This window comes from Gavia stellata, chromosome 14 (genome assembly GCF_030936135.1).
Source record: "Gavia stellata isolate bGavSte3 chromosome 14, bGavSte3.hap2, whole genome shotgun sequence".
Classification (NCBI taxonomy): domain Eukaryota; kingdom Metazoa; phylum Chordata; class Aves; order Gaviiformes; family Gaviidae; genus Gavia; species Gavia stellata.
In genome coordinates, this window is record NC_082607.1 from 10982172 (window position 1) to 10995191 (window position 13020).

The window sequence follows — 13020 nt, forward strand, 5'->3', positions numbered from 1 at the left end:
AGGAACGTATGGGGGATCACTCATGTCACAAAAGCATACTGCATAGCAGGTCACTTCCACAAAGCATGCAAAGCTTGGATCTCAGTTTCTCCTACAAAATGCAGAGTCCATTTTGGGGCAGCGCATTAACTTAAGAGACGGTTTAAAAGGTACATGAGCGTGAGTGGAAGCAGTATGCATTTAAAGTCTATGATACTATTATTTTAGAGCAAATCCTCTTCCAGGGATGACTTCAAAAGACTAAATTGAAAAATATCAGAGGAAGTGATTAATATGCTGATAGTCATTCAAAATGCAATGGGATTCTTTCTTTCCACACAAGGGAATTGGTTTGATTTCCCTTTATAGATGCAGAAGTCATATATTGTTATAAACATAGATAAGCCTAATTTTAGAACATATGGACTCTGCCATGTGGTTGTTTACTTAGATGGGGTGCTTTAATTTGTCTTGGCACTTTCTAGTGTTTAGGGTGTCTTTCAGGATAAGGAAGAGATGTATGGAGACATTGTGGGCTAAGATAGAATATAATTGGAAAGCAAAAGCTTTGCAAGATCATTCTTTATTATACCCACAACACTGAACACATTATCTAGCTCTGTACCCTATAATAGAACACTTAACATATACTAAAAGACAAATCAAGAATTAAAATAGCATCATGAACAGTCCTCCATATGTGTTTCCAATGAGAAGCACCATGCAAAGGCAAGTCAGCTACAAAGAAACCAAATGACTGCATATTTTTCATATATAAATTCTGTCATCTGTTTAGAAAAAACATTAAACAGATCCCTTAGGGGCTCCTAACAGCACCTTACTGATGAAAAATAAACAAATATATGCTAAATATAGCATTTATAAAACTGTTTATTCACTAAATATGGGTATATAGACTTTTACTCAAAGACTCCCCTAGAAAATTAGTTAAGACTTAGGCATAATCGAGGCAAACCAGTCAAGATGAAGGCCTGCAGATGCTCTGCAGAAATTTTAAGAAAGGTTTTCTAAACAAACCTATGTGTTATTGTCTTGCTATGCCAAGACCTAAGGGCACATCCATACACTTGTATTAAAGGCATGTACTCACCTTTTTACCTAATTAGGCAGCTGAAGAAAGTGCACCAGCACTCAAGCCACCATTGCAACGTGTGCAGCGGCAGAAGGAATTGCTCAAGGCTCCAATTCACAGATATGCAGTCTGAGGAGCGTTTCGAGAAGCATCATCTCTCAGTTCATCGTATGAGAGCTTTTCACCTTTTCAGGCTTGCAGACTTCCACAGACAAACTCAAATCACTGTCAGTGCCAGGCACCTCCCTGCTGCACCAGTGCTGGCCTCGGCCAGCAGTTTCTGGCTCCAGTGCAAAACATGGAAGTTTAAGTTAAATTGGCATTGCCTTAAACGAGTGCTGAATGGGAGTACCCCAAGGGCAGTGTGAAAATCTGTGTCCCTATTAGCTGCATCTGGCATCAGAACAGTGCACCAGAGCACAGTTCAAGGTACAAGAAGAAATGCAAGAGACTTCAAAAAAGGAAGGAGTCATATTTGCGTAACAGCAGCAAGATGGATATTGGGCAAAAAATGGCACAGCAGTATTTTAATGAATTAAAAGATAGCTGCCATGAGGAAGAAATCCTGCCACACTGATGCAGCAGAATTGCAGTTAAAATCAGTGCGAATGAAACCTATACATGACATCTTCAAGTACTGTTTCCTGAGGTCACAATAAAAATTCAGATTGGGATTCCAGTAACTCTGTAAATAAAACCATGAGCTACACATGACCATGAGGACTGAAGAATTAAAAATACTCTGAATTTAGTGCCATGGTTTGGGGTATGCTCCGCTGGAGCTGCAGAAAGCTGCGTAAAAAAAAAAAACTGTCCAGAGAGTCAGCAAAGTGCAGATCTCTGTTCCTGGAGAGATATCCCTCAGAGGGGGATTGTTGCATACTGAATTCTTCCACACATTTCTGATTTGTTAATTTAATACTTCATTACTGTTTCAGAACATTTTAGCACATGGCAGAATGTAGTTACCTTAGTCTCAAAGGTGTCCAAAAAGTAATATTGCTATAAGCAAAGACTATGTAGTATCATTCATCAGTTAACTTCTCAGTTACATAAACATACTCCGTGGTTAAGAAGATTCCAAGACCATGTTGGTCATCTGTTTTATTAATATAGATCATAGACAGATTTACAGAAAAAAAGATAAATTCCTGATATTGCTAGATTAACAGGAACATTGTTCAGATAACTGCTACAACATGGAATTTGTATGCAATTATGAAACCATGAAAAACAGGAGCAACAGAAGTCACATCTTCTATTCAGGGAGGAGTCGGATGGAATTGTAATTCAACTGCCTTCCCAAAGAGGAAGGTAATTGTGGTAATGAAAATCAGCATATCAAAGTGTGTTTGCATATCAAAAGATAACTCAGCCCCAGATAAACAATGTTTCATTTGCATTCTTACAAATTCCCAGAATTAATCAAGGCACAATACAAAATTTCCCTAACTTAATTAGCATGAACAAAAGGGAAGTGGAAGTCCCTACATGCTGCTTTGAAGACTCATTAGTGCTCAACAGCATCCTGATAACGTTCAAGTGCAATTAGAGAGGGGTACCAGAGCAAAATACATTTTGAAAGACAGAGCCACAGAGGTAGAGGACTGAGATACTGCCAAAAGACACTGCAGAGAAACACAATGTGAGGTAACAGCTTAATTCTAGGCATATTCTCTGCAGAACTGCTGCTTTTATTTCATGCAAAATTTTCCTGTAAATGTATTTCAGTTTTGTAACCTCTTCACTAGAATAAAATTTACCACTCTGATTTTTAAATTGTCAGCAAGAGGAACTCCTACATACTTCTACTTCTTTGAAATTATCCTAATCATATGGCGATGCAAGGATATCCTTTAGCTGTCTGAAACTTGAGACAAGTTTGGAAAGTTGACGAGTTAAAGTGCATCTCCCATTAAGCTGAAAGGGTCAGTTCAAGAACTGGTACCGCCCAGTGACAGCTCTAAGGCTTCACTATGAGATATCTCATAACAGAAGACAGTGGATAAATAGCCTGTGACAACAGTGAAAGCTGCACGATCAAAAGTAGGACAAAAAGTTTAAACATGAAAAACATTTATCTGTAAAAAGCTTTCAAAAATCCATGACTGAGCAACTGTGAAAGGAAAAACAGCATCACCAATTCAAAACCCTTTCCTCAGAAAGATTCTCCTTTGCATAAAGGGTGCAGGAAGTACCAACATGATATGAAACCTGACTTAAAAGTACACAACAGTCAAGCTACTGGACATTTTTGGGAAAAAAGAATCTGCCCTGTTATTTATATTGGAAAAAGGACTTTGGATTTTTCATATTTGGGTTAGGATTATGTGATTCTGTTACAAATCTGTAATATAAAAAGTCATCTACACAATGTATGTAGGTGAGCAGGCACTTCTTTATTGCAGCGCTGGACGCACAGGGGATCACTCCACCTAGTGTGCGTGCTTAGTTTCTCTGCTACAAAAGTTATATACAATCAAAATATACATACTCATCATGTTTCCAAGAAACAATTAACATATTCATACAATTTCCGAGAACTCATTAATATATGTAAATGCTCGTGACGCATGTGCCTCCAGGTACACAGGTGGTCGTCTAAGGTCCTCTGGTGGTCATCCATAGTCTTCCTCATGGTGTCCGCTAGTTGAACCCAATCTTTGCGCATGCTCAGGTTGGTTGCAAAATTCCATTCTTGGAATCTTCTTAAGTTTTCCTCGGTTTACTGACCAGGCCTACAACTTATCACTCTCTTCACAAGCAAATCCTACCTATTCACAATGCTACATTGTTCAACAGTTAGTTTATGATTAAATCACAGATAAATCATACCTAGTTACCTTCATACAGAATATATATATAATTTAGTTTTTATTAATTGATCTCTGGATTATACTATTCTATCAATATCCATACTTAAAATAATCAATGGTTATTTCTATTAATATTTATTGATTGGTATTCTTGATATTCGAATCAAGATGGGAAAGGTAAGGAATTTTCCAAGCAGCATCACTGGTGCATATCAGGTCACATTGTCACAGGACTCAAACAAGATTTTTCTATTCAGTTCTTCATCGTTCCATCTCATTACTGTTAGTTCCTTAGTACGGAACAGCGACTCCCTGGTGAGGTTCCCATGGTTATTGTTTCTAACTTAACAATCCTAACTTATGCATTTGTATTTTATTAATCAAATTTAACCTTTCTATATGATCATATTTTGATTATTTTAAAAAATCAGAGTATTTACAACAATGCAGTTAATTTAAAACCTTTGCAAACCACTGAGACTGTTGAGAGGTTAAGCCTCCAATTCTTCAACAAAATGTTCTATCTCTATTCCATCACTTTTGTTTTCATTGCTGGTTTTGCAATCAACGGGAATGAGTATTTCAACAATTTGCCGAGCATCCTATCCAACATAACCACAAAGATTTGCACCATACATCTTTTTTTTTTTTAATTTAAATAGGTAGCAACTGATCTTAGTTTTTATTATTTAAATCCACGTTATAATTTAGTAGAGCTATTTTCTCCCTGTCCTAATTTTGCTGTCACTGTCCTCACTTGTTTCTTTTGCATTTCTCTTTCAATATATTTTTTTTTGCCTTATAATTTTGCAACATAATTATGTTGGTCAGGCTACACCAACTGCACATTTGTTTAGTTCTTAAAAAGTAAGCTTGTTCGGGATGACTATAGTAACATGTTGATTATTATTTTTTAATATTGAAGATATATCACAATATCTGAAAAAGAAGCTAGGATGCTGGCAGAGATATTGAATTTAGTCTTCTCTGGCAAAGGATGTTTTCTATTCTCACTATAAAATCCCATAGGAATTTAAAGCTATCTATGGCACAATCCAACTTCTGAAACAAACTGCAGAAAACTAGAAGTTCATTTCCTTTTTTATTAAACCCCATTCAAAAAAAACATATCAATTCCTGATGTAACATTTTGACAAAGCTGCCACTCCTACAGAAACTAAACTGTCTCTTAAAAGTTATCCGAGTGGCATAATTCTATCAGCACTTGCATTCCATAAATCTTTTGTGTTAAGCAGTTCCCTAGCCAGCCAGGGTAGTTTTACATTTTACAGAAATTAAAGAGGGAAGGGACTAGATCCCATCTCCCATCAAAATACAGATAACTTTAATTATCACTAAAGCAAATTCTATTATAACTTGCCTGCTATACTTCTATTTAACTTAGGTACATAAGCACCATTGAAGAGAAATATTTCAGAAATAGGACATCCTATTACAGAGATCCTAATATTGAAACCCAGCCACCTTTGGGGCAAAAATGGGTATTTAACACCCCACTAACGCTGCACAAAAACTTTAGCAGAAAGTGAAGCAACTGTCACATCCAGCTGAAACCGAAAGCTGGGGAATTAGGTAGGCAGGAAATGAATATTCAAGATGGACTTTGTACTAAGGCTACCAGGTTCTTTTCAAAAAGAGTCAAAAGCACATTATTTCCAAAAATCTGGCACTTCACAGAACAAAAACCAGCAGTTAGCACCATGCCAAAATAGTTACTTAAAAGAGAGACTGCACCTACGAAATCAAATCCTCCCTTCTGCAGCGTGTTAGTGACCAGGAATTCCCAGACTGGACAAAAGCTGCTTTCCTGATGAGCCTAGAGAGATAACATCACAAGTAAGCATAACTAATCCTCAGCTGATTAAAAATAAATTAAATACAAATCAGTATTCTTCTCATCCACCCATCAGATTTAGGAATTCACAAACCAAGCCCTGTGAATAGTCAGGAGAGAAACGTGGCCTCATTTGAGGTGTATTTGTATGTAGATTCAAGCAGGTCCATGTCAGCATGTTATTGGGGAGGGAGGGGTTCAAGCACTGTGTTAAAAATAAAACAAAAAGCACACAAAGCACATGGGTTTAGTCAGCCCTGAGGATATATATGATTAGAATGGTAAATCCTGCATCAACAGAAGTGCAAGATGCTCTTTTCCTCAAGGGGTTTCTCCAATGACCACAGATATTTCTCATCTGTATTGGGTTTAGGTGGTAAGCAGGGGGGCATAGGAATGGCTTCTGTGAGTAGAGACCAGGGGCTGCCCCCATGTTGGACACACTTCCAGTCGGCTCCAAGACAGACCCACCACAGGCCAAAGCTGAGCCCATCAGCAAACCTGGTGGCACCTCTGTGATAATGTATTTAAGAAAGGGTGAAAAACACTGTGCAGCAGCTGTGAGAGAGAGAAGTGAGAAAAAACATGAAAGAGCTCTGCAGACAACAAGGTCAATGAAGAAGGAGGGGAGGAGGTGTTCCAGACATCAGAGCAGAGATTCCCCTGCAGCCCATGGAGGGGACCATGGTGACACAGGTTGTCCCCCTGCAAGTCCATAGAGGACCATGTCAGAGCACATATCCACCCTGCAGCTCCACTGTGCTGGAGCAGGTAGATGTGCCCTGAAGGAAGCTGCTGGAGAGCCCACACTGGAGCACACTCCTGGCAAGAGCTGCAGCCCATGGGGAGGAGCCCACGCAGGCACAGGTTTTCTGGCAGGACCTGTGGCCCGTGGGAGACCCACGCTGGAGCAGTATGTTCCTGAAGGACTGCACCCCATGGAAAGGACCCATGCTGAAGCAGTTCTTGAAGAATTGCAGCCCATGGGAAGGACCCACATTGAAGAAGGTTGTGAAGGACTGTATCCCATGGGAGGGATCCCATGCTGGAGCAGGGGAATGGCATGAGGAGGAAGAAGCGGCAGAGATGAAGCATTACGAACTTACTGCAACCCTCTTTTCCATCCCAGTGCACCACCCGGGTTGGGAGGAGTTAGAAAAGTCAGGAACGAAGGAGTGAAGTTGAGCCTGGGAGGATGTGGAGCATGGGGCGAAGGTGTTTTTAGTTTTGTATTTGTTTCTCACTATCCTACTCTACTTTTAATTGGCAATAAATTAAATTAATTTTCCCCAAGTCAAGTCCATTTTGCCTGTGATGGTTAACTGGTGAGTGATCTCCCTGTCTTTATCTCGACCCACAAGCTTCTTCATCTTATTTTATTGTTGAGGAGGGTGAGCGAGAGTGGCTGGTTGGGTGTCTGGCAGCCAGCCAAGGTTAATCCACCACTCCATCATAACCCAGTTCCCATGGTATGTTTATAGCAGGATGGCAGTTCTGACGATGAAGCACAGGGCTGAGCCAGTCTCGAATTAAGGCCTCTGTTATTCTCCAGTTTATTGCACAATTACCACTGCCAGCATCTTGCAGTTCTCCCACATTCTTGAAGGCAAGGACTCATTTACAATGGAAAAGGAAACTAAAACCAACATTTGTGTAAAGGACCCATCACATCCTCAGTTATATACTCTTATACAACTATTCTACCTGTGAATAATGCATTACTTAGTGTGCATGGCTGCGAGCTAAGGTATACTATAAAAGGAGAAGGTTAGATATGATGCAGTATAGGAGTAGGACTGAGAATAATATGTATACATGAGCTATTTATGAAGCAAATATGCTTTTAAGCAGATTAATTGTTGTGGGTTTAGAATATTATTATAAACTGGAGGAACTTTCACCCAATGCCCAAATACTTATGTTCCTGCAATTTGGTTTATGAACCCAAACAATAACAAAGAAATATGAACTCCAATTTAACTTGGCCCTGGCATAAACACCTTCAGAGCAGTCTCAGTGCTGCACTGTAATTGCCACAAAGGAGTACTAGAAATATCTACTATAGTCTGAGAAATTAGTCCCAGTAATCATTCATGCTGCAGCAGTGCCAAGGAACTTTATTGAGCATACCTTTGTGCTTCATTTGACTCAGGACTGCACTTTTGAACTGAACCTCACAACACCCCCACTTAGAATGCTCTTGTGCACATTGTGGCATCTCAGAGCATGTGAACTGACTCCCTTTCAGCTGAACGTAGCATAGAAATCCACTCCAGCTGCAACACAAACACAGGCTAGAGCTAATCTGAAGCTTAAAAAAAACACAACCAACCTGAAATGCGTATAGCATGGACATCAGGGCCTGAGCAGCAGTTGTTTCACACTGCATATCCATACCTAGTGGCCTGCAAACGCAGACTAGCTGCTATGCCCAGTGTTCGCAAAGGACTCTCTTGCCCATTTCATACCATACCAACCAGTTACATACCTGGGAGTCCACAGGAGCCGTCGCCGCGGCTCACACAGACCTTTCCAAGTCTGTGCCAGGCATCTTCCTGATGGCCTGCAACGCCATGATTTTGCATGCTGCCCGGTAACACCGCACAGCCCACCCAGGGAAACCCACAGTTGCCACTGCACAGCCATGGTGGAGTCAGACAGTGCTCACAGAGCTGGCTGCATTTACAGATACAGCAAGCCCTGCAGATGGTGAATGCCCAGCAGCTTGCCGCAGCTAAAGGCGAGAGCCTAGAAGAGTTAAATGAGTTAGACATTTCACAGAGGAAAAGCTGCTCTGCGGTGGAATGACTGGCAAGCAGCTGGAGCAGAGGGCATTCCTGAGCAGCCAGCATGAAGGAGGAAAAAGCAACAGAAAATTTGAGCTTGCCATGACAGAAAGAGTCATATTCACCGCCTGGGAACAGATCAAAAGGTTCACTCTAAAATATACATTTAATTCAATAATTACTTAAAGTATCCTGTATTGAGCCACAAGCCGTGGGATGACCAGTGTATCACAGAGAAGACAGTGTTTTGAAGCATATTGAATACTGTACAAATGGTGCCAGGATTCAGTCGTAACTTGATGAAGCCACTAACTGGCTTTTCAGCAATAATGGCCCCAAGCTATTTAGCTAGATTTGCTAACAAAAAACACAGTCAAGACAAAACCCTATGAAATAATTTAGTCTCCTTCTTTATCAAGTTTATCCTTGCTGATTGCAACAAATCCTAATTACTTCAGCTAAACCGTTTTAATTGAAAGCACAATCCTAGCCTGCTGGGTTAGTAAAAGAAAAAATAAATGTCTGTGTGCAAGAGAAATAATTTTTTTTAGGACAGCTGAGCGGTTTTGTTGTGGACATTCAGTACTCAGTCATTTATTTGCCTTAAAAGGACATCCCAAAACCAGAAGATGGGTCAAAGCCATGAACACACCAACGTAAAAGAGAGAGAAACTGGCAACTCAATCTTTCTGTTGACAGAGGATGTTAAAACAGCAAAGAAAACATAAAAACCCATTAAGTGTGGTGGAATGGGAAAGCTAATGGCGCCAAATAAAAGGTTTGAGTTCAAACGTATGTAATGAATATGGGAAATAAAAGCAAAGCAATAAGATATCAATAGCCAATATGGTTAGAGAAAATGAAACTGGTGCACATTTAAAGGAATGTGAGAACAAAAGTAATCTCAAGTCAGACACAGCTTATCGCTAAACGCAGTTAAAATCCTCAATAGGGATACAGACTAGGGAAAAGTATAGCAGATACTTGTGAACTGTTTGTTGGGGTGTTTTTTAAACACAGACAGGTGTATCCTGCCTATCACACACGCAATATATCAAGTAGTACTAAAAGGATACATAAAATAGATTAAAAATTGACTTAGTATCAGGTCTTTAATCGGGTTGCTAATGGGAAAATTTCATTTAACATGAACATCACTGGTAGTCATCCCAGAGATCAGCGCTCGATCAAGTGCTGTTCAATATTGTTACAAGTGATATAATATCTTTGCTGGTAAAAGTCTGCAGTTAACACAAAGTTCAGTAGAGTAATAAATGAAGACCGGTCACTGATGCAGGACCATCTGAATTGGCTACTGCATAGTCACAATCCAACCAAATCTGTTTTAACACAACCAAGCACCTACCAATGGCGGTAGGATTAGAGCGCATAGACACAGTAACTGGCTCAGCCTGATCTCAGGGTATGCCTGGGGCACCCTTCATAAAATGAAAAATAACCATTAAAAGCTGGGTAATGACAGCAATTATGTATACAGCACTGGTAAAATGTTGCTAAAAAAACCACATCCATTCAAAAAATGAGTTACACAAAGGACAGAGGAACACAGGAATGAGTTCAAAAGACAGATATAAAAATTACCCAGAAAAGCAAATTTCATGGTGAGGGGCAAAAAAACCTTAAGAGATATAAAAAGGACATGTGATTACCCTATGATAATTGCACAATTAAGTAAATATAATGGTGAGGAATTTTTCCTTCTGATGCAAAAACAAAATCCAATGGCTTAAAGTTTAAGCTTGGAAAATTCAGCCTTGAAGTTAAGATTTAATTTGCTAATGTAGAAGGTGAACAGTGGCATAGATAAATGGGAAATGCAGTGGAGGAAACTACATCAGTTCAGATCTTTGAGGCAGTTGGTTCATTTGAATTAATCTTCACAGATGTGTGTAAATGAAGCAAACTGGTGTTTGAGTTGGGAAATCCTGAATACAGACTGTGAATGTAAGGGAAGACACCAAATGCCAGGAGACAGAGGATGGACAGTAAACAAGTCTCCGCACTATAGTTTTATATACTCCTGCTCATTTTGTAAAATCTCGCACCTACTGATATTTGCAGTAGCATTCTTAGGACTCACTATTACAGACACGTAACAAAGATTTGGTGAGTTTTATGTTGCTCTAAAAAGGATAATCTCAGCTGAGAGAAATAAGCACGTAACATCTGATCCCTCAAAAAAATCTTTGAGCAATTAACTTACCATACACATGAATCGCTGCAGAAATGCTGCCACCCAGCTGTAGAAAAGCATAGGAAGAGCCTCAGATCCAAACACAACACAGCTAAGTGGAAAGTACCATCCCCTGCTTGTTGGAGCACTTTCCCTTTCCCTGCCCCAGTTTGGTTTCCAGATTTGGGCTACTCTCTGCTGCATTCTCCATCTTATCTCCTTGTGCTTCGGTGAATACTAGAAGAAATACTGTGAAGCCTAATTTGGAGGCAAAGAACACACACAGCTGTGAACAGATAGCCAAGTCGTGTAACACAAGACAAGATCTGTATCCCAACTGAAGGAGCGACCAAAACCAGGCTTTTCTGCTGTGTTCTATCATCAGACAGTACCAGGTTACATCCCTGGTTAGAAGGAAGTTCTCCACATCCAGCGTTAACTCTGGCCCTACTGAGGACAATTCTCCAAGGCAGTGAGGAGGGACGGTAGTTATCTTGTGAGCACGTTGATTCATCCCTAAATCCTCTCCCAGTGAATGTGCTTGTGATTGTTGTAACATCTGTGTGATCATTCAGATGACTCAGATGAACTGTAGTGGAGCAGTGCCCAGGTCCAGCACCTGCACAAAAACAAAGGAGCATGAAGATGATGTGACATACATTTCTTCACCAAGCTCATTTCCTAGTTTTCCTCCAGGGTGACAAAGTACAGTAGATGATGCATCACTCAGCTACACACCAAATTCTGCCTAACGAATCTAGGTTTCAGATTTGCCACTAGGTTAAAATAGTTAAATGCCTCTCTTCTGGAAGTTTTTGAAAACACATTCAAAACTTCTTTTGGAAGTTATTAATTAGATACGCTTACCATTATGTTTTTCAATGTTAAGAGTTTTCTCTCATATCACCATTAACTGGAACTTTCTAAGCTTTCTTCTCTTTTTGAGGCATGTAGCAGACTTTTTCACTAACTAAAGTTCACTGACTTCTCAGTTATTTGAGCCTTTGCTAAGAATAGCAGTAAAGATTCATAAAAAGTTGGTTTAAAATCATTCCACCAAAAAAAGTGAGCATATGTATTTACTTACAATACACAAACTATGTAATTTTACAGATTCTGTGAAAACTTCTGAACACACTTAAAATGTACATCATCTGATGTATTTCCTGATTGTTTATTATATGCAGTAAAACACCCTTTTCATCCAGCCATTATATTAAAAAATCATTTTTAAAAGCCAATATAATTTGGATGGTGGCAATGTACCTCATTTGAAAGAGATTAAAAGATCCTTTTTAATGGGGAAAAAAAATGAAAATTCAGACCCAAGCTTCAAATCTGCAATGTTATTTAGCTCACAACAAAAACAATTTAATTAGCATTACTTAAAAACCTCTATTGAGAAGGCAATTTCCAGACAAAATTAATAACTCGGAGATGACTGTGAATGCCTGAGTAAGTGACTGGAGAGTCAGATGTTTTACTTCCATGTCATTCCTAGGTAATTTAGAGAACAACAAATAACAAAGTCTCCATCTAGCACATTTAAATACTAAATCTGAATTCTTGTATTCAAACCTGTCATTTAAGACTAGGAAGATTTTTTTTTTGTGCTCTTGACTCATTTAAAATAAAGATCAGAAGTCAACAAATGAACAGTGAACCCAGAATTTTAAGTCACTTCACACTGCTGGGTAAATCCATAAGATGCAATTATCAGATCTTCCACAAATCCGGTGCTGAAAGTAGACAGACAATAACAAGTAGCTCCTGAGCCAAGGAAACTGGTATAATGTTAATGCAAATATATGGAAAAGCTAGAGTAATAATTTCAAGATTAATAATCACTTTTCACTTTCAATACACAATGCATAAATCATTTTTAAAATGAAAAGATGTAATAACAACATAGATTTGCAATTTAAAAAAAAAAAACTGGAAAGGCACAGCGGGAACGTATAACATCTTTAAGAACAAAGGCTTATTTTTTTGCCTTGACTGTTCAGTTAAAATCCCAGAACTGCAAAAGGCACCAGCCTTTATCACCAACAGCAGCTCATGACCACAGTGGAAATCATCGTCACAGCTTGATAATATGTTTCCACACACATGTACACACACAATCACTTGGAGTTGTGTCCTGTCCTATTTTCAGCAGAGGAAAACACACACATACACAAAAAGGCTACAGACAAATGCTGAAGGGAAAGCACTGCATCCATCATGTAAGCAGAGCTCAAAATCCTACGAGGCTCAGCACTGGAACCAGATCATCTCTGCATCACAACTCCAAAGAC